We start from the raw sequence: 10,888 nt of genomic DNA on the forward strand, positions 1-10,888 counted from the left end.
AAGCACAAGGCATCTGAGTTTTATGGCATCTGAGACAGTGTGTGCTTTCTGCTTCATCATTTTAATTTTGTGGATGGTGGATCTGCTAAGAAAGTTTCTTTCAACTTTATGTATTTTCTCCAGTGATTGGGAGCCACTGTTGATTTCATTATGATTTACCCAGTGATTATCCAAGTACTATCTCTTGACCTAAGCAGGGGTCTATACATTTCTAGGGCCTAGTCAGCTGCAGGAACTATACTATCAGATCACATCCAAGGGCTGCAGTCTTTTTTTTTAGCGGTACGCGGGCCTCTCACTGTTGTGGCCTCTCCCGTTGCGGAGCATAGGCTCCGGACGCGCAGGCTCAGCGGCCATGGCTCACGGGCCTATCCGCTCCGCGGCATGCGGGATCTTCCCGGACCGGGGCACGAACCCGTGTCCCCTGCATCGGCAGGCGGACTCTCAACCACTGCGCCACCAGGGAAGCCCGAAGGGCTGCAGTCTTTTACGTGAACAATTTCTTTCTTTTCTCCTTTTTTCAAGCCACCACCTGTGGTAACACGTTATGGGATGTAAGAGGGGGGAAAAATAGCATGTACAAATGTATAATCATATTCTAATATGAATGTTTTAATCAACTTAATCATTAGTACATTAGAAAGGTATGCATTTTTGGGTTACTGGACATTGTAAGAACTGGCTCTTTTTATGAATTTTAATTTTGTGTTGAACCCAGCCCTATTTTTTAAGAATGTGAAATAAAAACCACAATCTCTCTTCAAGAGTCCCCCAGTTTAAATGTCTTTTTTTTCTCTGGCCCCATTTCTGTGTCTTTCTCTCTGCCCTGTTCTTTGGCATCCTGTGGCCTCAGAGAACTCTGTTAGGCTATTAGCAATTGAATATGCGCTTTGACAGATCCTGGAGCAGGCAATGATTACATTTCTAATAGTGAAATTTTATACCTGAAGCTGCTACTGTAATCATTTCATTCCTGTGTGCCTCAAAGTTTCATTTTCAAAGTCGATTAAACTTTTTAATGGAGTAGTAGGATTTAGACACAACTTAATTGAAAAATACTGTGATGGATAAGACAGGTGTTAACAGGAGTGGATTTGACAGACTATAAAGGAAAATGTCAAAGACAAACAGACAACCGGTGTCTTGGATATAATGGAGCCCTAGTCCCAGCCAGATTAAGGGTTTGATTTAATTTAAGCAGTTTTTCTTTGGAATGCTCACCCTGCCCTGTGAGGGTGTCTGTTCTTCCCCAGGTCACTCCAAGTGGTTAGCTGATCTTTTACGCCCAGTGCTAGACTGGACTGGATTTCCGTCTTGCAGAGACAAAGGCTGGATTGGAAAGATCTGTGGCAGACAAGTGTGATGCTTTGGGGACGCAGCAGGATGTGGATGGCGTGGCTGCTCTTTGTGGATTCATGGTGGCAACCAGCTGGGCCACCGGGCCAACACTGCCTTATGTTTGCTCCTTTGTTGTTTTGTACCATGTGGTGCCAGCAGTGCTCTGGCAGCTGATACCGTCAGCAGGTGCCCCTAAGATACCCAGTAGCCCTGGGAAGACAGGAGGAAATAATGTTTGTGGTCACATAGGGCCTCGTGCCACCATTTCACAGGGCATTTGGCTTTTGTTACTTGTTTATTATTTTTAAACCAAAGGGTGCCACCCTTCTCTCTGTGGTACATTGAAGACAGCAAGATTCCATTGCTTTTCTCTGTTCTTAAGAAGGGTCATGTGTGAAAGATAAATAACCCCAACATAATAAGAGGGAGCTGGATTGACTTGAAACAGACACACTTGTAATAAAACACGTGAATACCACCGTCCAAGCAAAGCAGGAAAGGTGGAGTTTTCATTTTAAGAAATAGCTGCTATCATCCAAAACACTATGTGACGGGTATAGGATGTCTCGGTGTATCCAGTGTGGCATTCCTCAAGGATGCATGATGTTCACAGGCAGAATGTGAGATAGACTGACTGCCTTTGGGATCTGGCCCCCATAAGCAGACTTAAGTCATTGTATACATCACCAGCAAACTCTTCCTGTTTATCTGCATGTTTCAGCCTTGTTCTATTAGTGAAAAACACTATAGCCCAAAATAAGAGTACCCTGCAGGCATATCTGTGACAGGCATTGACTTCTTCTGGGGAGGTAATAGCTTGAGGTTGAGAGCAGTTTCAATCACCCACAGTTCAACTCCATCTCCATATTTACTTCAAAATATTGGATCTATGGAACAGAGTCATTTTTCAGTCAAAACCTGGTCTATCAAAGGAGGGTATTTTTGCCTCTAGATTTCAGGAAAATGATCAGTTCTGAGAGAGGAAATGCTTTAGATCAAAAGAATATAATCAACTATTTAGAATGACTTACCCAATGTAAACTAGCCCCAAGAAAGAGTGATGTTGTTATATACTTCACATAGAAAACCTTCTTAATGTACATTCTTATGAATTATTTAAAATCTGAAAGTGGTCTGGGATATTTAATTTCATTCAATCAGTCTAACATATTTTCATTTACTCCACACCTTTGGATCAGACGTGGAGACGGGCCATTCTGGAGAGAGCTGAGGAGTGAGTGGGAGATGACAGTGGAAAATAGTGAGAGGGTGGGCAACTCTTGCAAGAAGTCTGGTTGTGATACAAAGAGCTCAGACAGCTCAATACCAAAAAAAAATAATAATAACCCAATCAAAAAATAGGCAGAAGTCCTAAATAGACATTTCTCGAAGGAAGACATACAGATGGCTAACAGACACATGAAAAGATGCTTAGCATCACTAATTATTAGAGAAATGCAAGTCAAAACGGCAGTGAGGTACCACCTCACACCGGTCAGAATGGCCATCACCAAAAAGTCTACAAACAGGACTTCCCTGGTGGCGCAGTGGTTGAGAGTCCACCTGCCGATGCAGGGGACATGGGTTCGTGCCCCAGTCCGGGAGGATCCCACATGCCGCGGAGCAGCTAGGCCCGTGAGCCATGGCCGCTGAGCCTGCGCATCCAGAGTCTGCGCTCCGCAATGGGAGAGGCCACAACAGTGAGAGGCCCGCGTACCGCAAAAAAAAAAAAAAAAAAAAAGTCTACCAAAAATAAATGCTGGAGAGGGTGTGGAGAAAAAGGAACCCTCCTACACTGTTGGTGGGAATGTAAATAGGTGCAGCCACTATGGAGAACAGTCTGGAGGTTCCTTAAAAAAGCTAAAAATAGAATCACCATATCATCCAGTGATCACACTCCTGGGCATATATCCAGAAAAGCCAAAAACTCTAATTCAAAAAGATACATGCACCACAATGTTTGGAGTGGCACTATTTACAATAGGCAAGACATAGAAGCAACCTAAATGCTTGGCGATACATGAATGGATAAAGAAGATGTGGTACATATATACAATGGAATATTACTCAGCCATTAAAAAGGATGAAATAATGCCATTTGCAGCAACATGGATAAACCTAGAGATTATCATACCAAGTGAAGTAAGTGAGAAAGAGAAAGACAAATATCACATGGTATCACTTATATGCACAATCTAAAAAAATGATACAAATGAACTTATTTACAAAACAGAGATAGACTCAGACATGGAGAGCAGACTTGCAGTTGCCAGGGGGTAAGGAAGCAGGGAAGGGATAGATTGGGAGCTTAGGATTGGCCGATACACACTACTATATATAAAATGGATGGACAATAGGGACCTGCTGTATAGTGTATAGAACAGGGAACTGTATTCAGTGTCTTGTAATAACCTATAATGGAAAAGAATCTGAAAAAGAGCCTATCTATCTATGTATCTAATCTGAGTCACTTTGCTGTATACCTGGAACTGGCACAACATTGTGGATCAACTATACTTCAATTAAAAAAAAAGAAAAAAAAAGGTCTGATTGTGAAAGTAAAGAGAGGGTGATAGCTGGAGGGGGATGTGAGATGAATAAGGTGGTTGATTTGTCAATTTGTTTTGAAGAAAGTCTTATGCATATTTATAGCTGTTAAGAATAAGCCTGAGGGGGGCAGTATGAAGATGTGGGAGAAGGGATGATGTGATCAGAGAGAAAAGTCCCTGAGAAAGTAGAAGGCTAAGAAAGCCAGATCATATATGGGCAAAGGGGGAGGAGTGAGCCACATGCAGAAGGAGGGCACCTCTTTCACTGCGACTGCGAGGCAAGGAGGATAGGGTAGAGTCCAAAGCAATAACTCTATGGCCTTCGGGGCCTGAATTTGAAGAGCTCCTGGCTCAGTTGTTTACCTGAGTGAGTTTTGTTATTTTTCCCTGTGGTGGGTGAGGAAGGTCAACTGTTGAGAGTGAGAGGAGGTTAAGTAGTTTAGGAGATTTGTGAGCATGAATGAAGGCCTGACCAGGCCACTGTTGGGAATGAGAGGAAGCTGCAAGAGAGACTCAGAAGAATAACTAGGCCCTTTTGAGAACTCGGGTGAGACTAGAAACCAAGATGATAAAGTGTCATTAAAAGCAAGACTGTGAAGATTTCCTCCCACGGAACTCAGCCGCACCAATGTTGGTTCCAGAGGGACAAGAATCAAGGGCAGCCTGTGAGGAAGATGGCAACAGAAGGATGATAGAGGAAAACTGTGCCAGATACTGAGAAGAGAGATGAAGTTACAGGACAAAAAAGTCACAGTGGTTAGACTTGACTGATCACAGGGAGGTCGTAACTGAGATCATTTCTACAAGCCCCCTTAGTGAACAAATAAGGAAATTGAGGCTCAGGGAGGTTATGCTTAATCACTGATTTTTCTGAAGACTAATGTCATCAAACAGATCATTATAATGTATTTCCCAGCTTCCCATATGAACTTTGCAATAAATGAGGATTTCATTGTGGGGCCAAACCTTGGCTTCAAATGGATAAACAGAAACAACAGTATGTAATAAAAGAAAATAAAACTATAAATCTTGGTGATATTTTAATATACAAAAATTATGCTGACTCAACAGGAACATATATGCGTTATGCATGTTAACATATGTACGAAAGGCTTCCATATAGCTCAATGTACCCAGGGAATAAAATTTAATTCTTATGCATCATAAATTTGTCCTGAAATTATTGTTCTAGTTACTTTCCCTAGAATATAACCTCTGTAGAAGCCAGGACTTTGTCTTTCCTACAATGGTACCCCCAGAACCTAGAAGAGGACCTGGATGAGTAGGTATTCAATAACATTTGTTGAAGAAATGAATACATGAAACAGGGCTGACTCTTCCCCTTGACCTCTTACCAGCACCTTAAAGTCAAAACTGGATTCATTTTGTGCCCATTCTCACCCCACACACTCCCACCCCCACGAAAGAATCTGATTTGAATTACCTAATTCAGTTAAAGGTGTTTCCATCCACCTAGTCAATAAAATGAAAAAACAGGGAACCATGCATGATTCCTCCCTCATTCCCATTTCTAGGACTAGTTGGTTCCCATAGCCTGTCAATTTTGTCTTGTAAAAGTTTGATCAATACTTTCCCTTCTCAGCATTCCCGCAGTCCTGCTCTGTGCAGGTCTTTGTCATTTCTCAACTAGATTATTGTGTTGGTTCTCTATTTAGGTTCACTGACCCAAATTTTTCCCCCATTGGTGCAGCGTTATTTCTAAATGCCCATCCACTGGCTAAAAATATGACCCTTTATTTTCTTCAGAATAAATTTCCTTAGCATGGCCTTTAAGAGTTTCACAGTCTAATCCCTTGCTATGCTTGGGGTTTTGTCTCTTTTCACTTTGCACATTTGCCATTCAGGATGCACCCATACTTTTTTTTTTTTTTTTAACATATTTTTTCCTCATATAGATGTCCAAAAATTCCGCTACCCCAGAGCATATGGGCTGCACTAACTTTCCCCTTTCAAACTCAGCTAGAGCAGACCCTATTGCCTCTCCTTGGACAAGCTTGGGCTCAACTCTCCAACCCATACTTTCTAATTTTATGCCTTTTCTCGAGCTTCCTCTGCTTAGAAACTCTTGCCTCCGAGCGCGTCTCATGAAATTATAATTATCCTTCACACTTTTCCTCTATTATTAATTCATCTTCCAATAAGCTTATTCATGTGAAGTTAAAATGGTGACTTCTTAGTTACACCTTTGTTGCTAATACTATTTCTCAAAAAAACCCTCCAATTTTAAAAAGATATGGAACAATATTAGTGTAGGAGTTTAATAGAAAATAGCAAAATTAAATTAATATTTTAAACACTATATAATAATGGACATAAAATGTAAGCAGATAAAACCTTTTACTTCCCTTGTAATTAGATTAAGTCAAAATAACTATAAAAAACTGTAAGATGTCATTTTTCACCTTTCTGGTTGGCAAAATATAAAAGTTTGATTTAAAAAACAGGATACGCTAGGAGATATGCACTCTTAAATACCTTGTTAAGAATGTGAGTTGGTACGCCTTTTTTTTTTTTTTTTTACATCTTTATTGGAGTATAATTGCTTTACAATGGTGTGTTAGTTTCTGCTTTATAACAAAGTGAATCAGTTATACATATACATATGTTCCCATATTTCTTCCCTCTTGCGTCTCCCTCCCTCCCACCCTCCCTATCCCACCCCTCCAGGCGGTCACAAAGCACCCTTTTGTGATAACATCTTTCAAATTTGTAAATGCAGGTATCAATTGGCATTGATAAAATTGTTTCTTTTGTGGGCCTGTTTGTTTCTAACTCCTCAGTTGCCCCCATTTTCATTTTCTCATTAGAAATTCAGATTCAAACAGGAGTGGGATCCTAACAGGAATGGGTAGATTTTTTAGTAAATAAATCTTGTTCCCTTTGGTTGTATGCCATGAATTTGTTTCTTCTGGACAATGTGGCTTGTTTTTCTGGAAAAGAAAACCTATGAAGGGTTCAAGTGAACAAGCTGTCTGCAGCCAGAGGATTTGGAATGTCTGGTTAGGAAATGTAAAGCAGTATTTGTCTTCAGGCAACATGCATTCGTACATATGTGCTGACCTTATTGGAGAAGATTTGAAGGAATTAGCTGCAAGGCTAGAGACATTTCTTCTGCAGTATGGCTATCAGTGACAGCAGCACAGGGTAGCTTGGAGAGCCAAGTGCCCTCATCCCCCAAGCCACCCCGGATAAAACCATGAGCTAACTTAACACTGTACTTTCTATGAAAGCACAGGCCTAGACGGGTGCCCTGGTCACACCCAGCCATCTGGATTGGCCCCAAAGCCTCTTGTCTAGAAATTCTGGAGCCACTACCACTACTGAGGCTCATTAAGACCTGAGTTTTACATCTCTACCAACATCAGTGGGAGGATCAAACCATAGGAAGTAATAAGAAGTGAGTGAGGGAGGTCTGGCCTTTTTGGTTGTGTTTTATTTTAACCTGACTTGAAATGGACAAAGGTATTTTCACTCAGGAGGACAACATATACCTGTAATTGGTCTTCCTTTAATAACCCCACTAAATAACAAATTTCTTTTATTCTTTTTCATTTTAAGTTGATTTTCCTTTTCTGTATATTAGATGGCCAAACTGTTGAGTGACAGCTGTTTTCTTGTCTTTGCTACTCCTAAGCATGGACCTGGTTCTTTCTCATTTTTGCAGTCTAGGAAGCATTTCTGCATCCTCCTTGAACTGTCCTGTAGTAAACCCTCAACGTAGTCATAGACTCCCAAGTTCTTTTATTCTGAGAGTCATGAAACAACTTCACAACAGATGGACTACAGAGGATTTCAGCATTTGTCCAACTTGAGAGTGAAATCTGAATTCCCTAGACCCCTGAGTCTGTTTCCATATCCATACTTTCCCTTTCTCAATCCACATTTTCCTCCGATCCTTTGGCTATTCATACCTGACCCTACTTCCTCTAGCATTCATCCTTTCTTCCTGGAAAGCCTGGGTTGCTTTCCTTTCCAGAGTCATTGTGACATAAGAACCCAGACCTGGAGCCAACTTTTGGGGTTCAAAATCAATCTCTGCCACTTAGTATCTATGTCCTCTTACCTAAGCTCTGCCAGTCGCCTTGGCCAATCTTCTGTGCCTCAGTTTCCTCAACTGCAAAATAAGGATGCTAATAAGAGTCTCTACCATGTAGAATTCTTATGAGATTCTCATGAGTTAATATAAGTAAAGTGCTTAGAATAGTTCCTGACATAGAGAAAACACTGAATAAAGTGTCAACTCTCATTATTACTTCAGAGACACTTAGTTCATTTTGGGAAGAAAGGTGGTGTCCATTGTAGAAACTGGAAAAACTTTAGTTATGTAAATTTCACATGGAAGCTAGAACATACAATAGAGCAATTCACCACCTACCCTGAGATAAAGGCTTCTGTGTAAACATTAGAAGTACTTATTTCCTACCTCGAATTTATTTGAAATTAGTAAGTACAGATTGCCTTACTGTGCCTTAATACTTGAGCTGGAATTTCTACCTACTATTTCACCTTCATGGCACTCCCAGCCCAGCCACAGCCCACGGCACAGCCACAGGGGCTGGACGCTGGCTGCATCTGGCTTATTGCTAGGGGCCCACTCTGATCTAGGGCAGTCATAGCCCTGGCTCACCTCTGTTTTGGAGAATTTCTGGAAGATAGTCAGCCTCATGAATACAAGAATACCAAAAGAGCTGGTTTTCCTGGGATGTTGTGATTTCAGTAACCCTAACAGAACATTTCTCTACCGCCTAGTATACCTAATTTCCATCATTAGAAATTCATTCTCTTGGCCTTAAGTTTCTTCAGCTTGTAAAAATCAAAATGACACCAAATGATTAATTTATACCTGACTTGGGTTAGAGACACACAAGACCCATGACAGGTGGAAGAGATACAAGGTGGAGGGAGAGGAAACAAATCTTCAACTTCTCAGTAATACATTTTCCTAAAGCCAGTCCTGCTTCCTAGCCTGAATCAAGACCGACAGCTCAGGATGTTCTAAGCTAAGAAAAATTTCTTGTGAAGAATATCTCAAGACAGGACTCAGAAAAGCCAAGTAGGGCTTCCCTGGTGGCGCAGTGGTTGGGAGTCTGCCTGCCGATGCAGGGGACGCGGGTTCGTGCCCCGGTCCGGGAGGATCCCACATGCCGCAGAGCGGCTGGGCCCGTGAGCCATGGCCGCTGAGCCTGCGCGTCCGGAGCCTGTGCTCCGCGGCGGGAGGGGGCCACAGCAGTGAGGGGCCCGTGTACCACCAAAAAAAAAAAGCCAAGTAAGACCCTTCGAATCTTGAGTCACAATAAGGTCACTTGAATTTATCATACTTGGCCAGACATCTGCACTCAGAAAACAGCAACAAGAGTAAAAAAGGGAATTTATCTGCCTTTTCTGATAACATTTGCCGATTGACTGTGAAGCAATAGTTTATGGCTTTAAGGATTATACAGTGTGGAATCAGTGCTGTCGCCTAAGTCTGCCAATTCTGCGATGTGGTTTCATGATCACGTTTAATCCCCTTACCTTTGGCAGGTGTAGAGCCATCAGGAACATTGAGTATAGCTGGGTAGGTTATTCTGTGAACAAGGCCACCCAGCTGACTGGCAAGTGTGGACTAGTATCCAGCTACATCCTGCTCGCCTAGCTGAGCACCTTGACTCGGTAAAGGATCCCCTAGAGGAACGGGTACTTTAAAAATTCTCTCAAAAGATACTCTCATGGCTAACACAAAGATGCACCTATCTCCATGGGGCACCTTTTACTAATTCCCACAAAGGTGCTCCATGGTATGCAGCAGCAATCTCAGAGGACATTTTGAGCTGCCTAGAATTCTAATCCCCTTACCTAAGAGGGGGAATTCTCCATTATGTAGGTCTTCAAAAAAAGCAGAGCCACCGGCACAAGCAGGCCAGATTACCTTCCAGGTTCCCTTGCAGCCAGAGTGAAGGAATACGAGCAACCAGATGCACATTCCCGGCACTGTGAATTGGGAGTTGAAGATGCACAGAAAAAGTCAGGGAGGATTCCTCGGGGCAGGAGCAAATTTCAGTTTCCAAAGCAGCAGAGGCAGGGGTAGCAGGAGCTGTAGCGAGCATCCCTCATTCAGGGCCGTAATGAAGGGCTTGCAGAAGGGCTGCACTGCCTGCAGCTCTGCACTAGTTCTGTCGAGTGTTTGCTGTTCTGGCTGCTGCAAAGTCTCCCTTGTGACCAACATGTTTCCCAGTTGGATTCTCCAAGTTTCTCGGCAGTAAATTTGTTTTGTATTTAAATTGGTCTCAGCGGTTTACAAATAAGAACCATATGCAGCAGGGATCAGCACAGAGAGTGCTTTGATTCTCGTACCTCTCTATCTTTTAGAGCCAAAAGTTAACCTAAAATGGTTATCAGACAGGATTCTTCTGCTTCCTACCACCACACAAATAGGTATACCTGCTTCTTCTGGCTTAACACCCATCTGGTTTTAGATCCCATTCTCGCACCATCTCAGGAATCTTAGAATATCAACTATTCACTTCTTTCTTGTATATTTAAACTCACCCCCTCACTAGATCCTTCCTGTTAACATTTGGATATGACCACATAGCTCCCAGTTATGTAAAATGATTTGCCCTGAGCCCACATGCCTGTCTAGCTATTGGTGTATCTCACACAATTTATTTACCAACGGGGGTGCCAGAGAACTCTGTGTAACAATAACAGATTCTAGGTCTGCCATGAGATTCTGAAGGTTGTAAATATTTATAGTAATAAGTATTTGGTGAATTAGAATCTCTAGAAGTAGGACCCATGATGCCTATTTTAAACTTTTTCTGCTAGAACTCAATGTAACTTTTAAGCCTAAGGAATTACATCTTAATTTCTGGAAATTTTTCCACCATTTTTACCTCAGATACTGCCTCTCCTTCATTCTCTCTTCTTTCTTCCTGGAAAACATGTTAGACTTACCTTGGAGATTCTGCTCCCTACCCTATGTTCCTTAAACGCTCTTC

Source organism: Lipotes vexillifer, unplaced genomic scaffold (genome assembly GCF_000442215.2).
Source record: "Lipotes vexillifer unplaced genomic scaffold, Lipotes_vexillifer_v1.1 scaffold1084, whole genome shotgun sequence".
In the NCBI taxonomy this organism is placed as follows: Eukaryota; Metazoa; Chordata; class Mammalia; order Artiodactyla; family Lipotidae; genus Lipotes; species Lipotes vexillifer.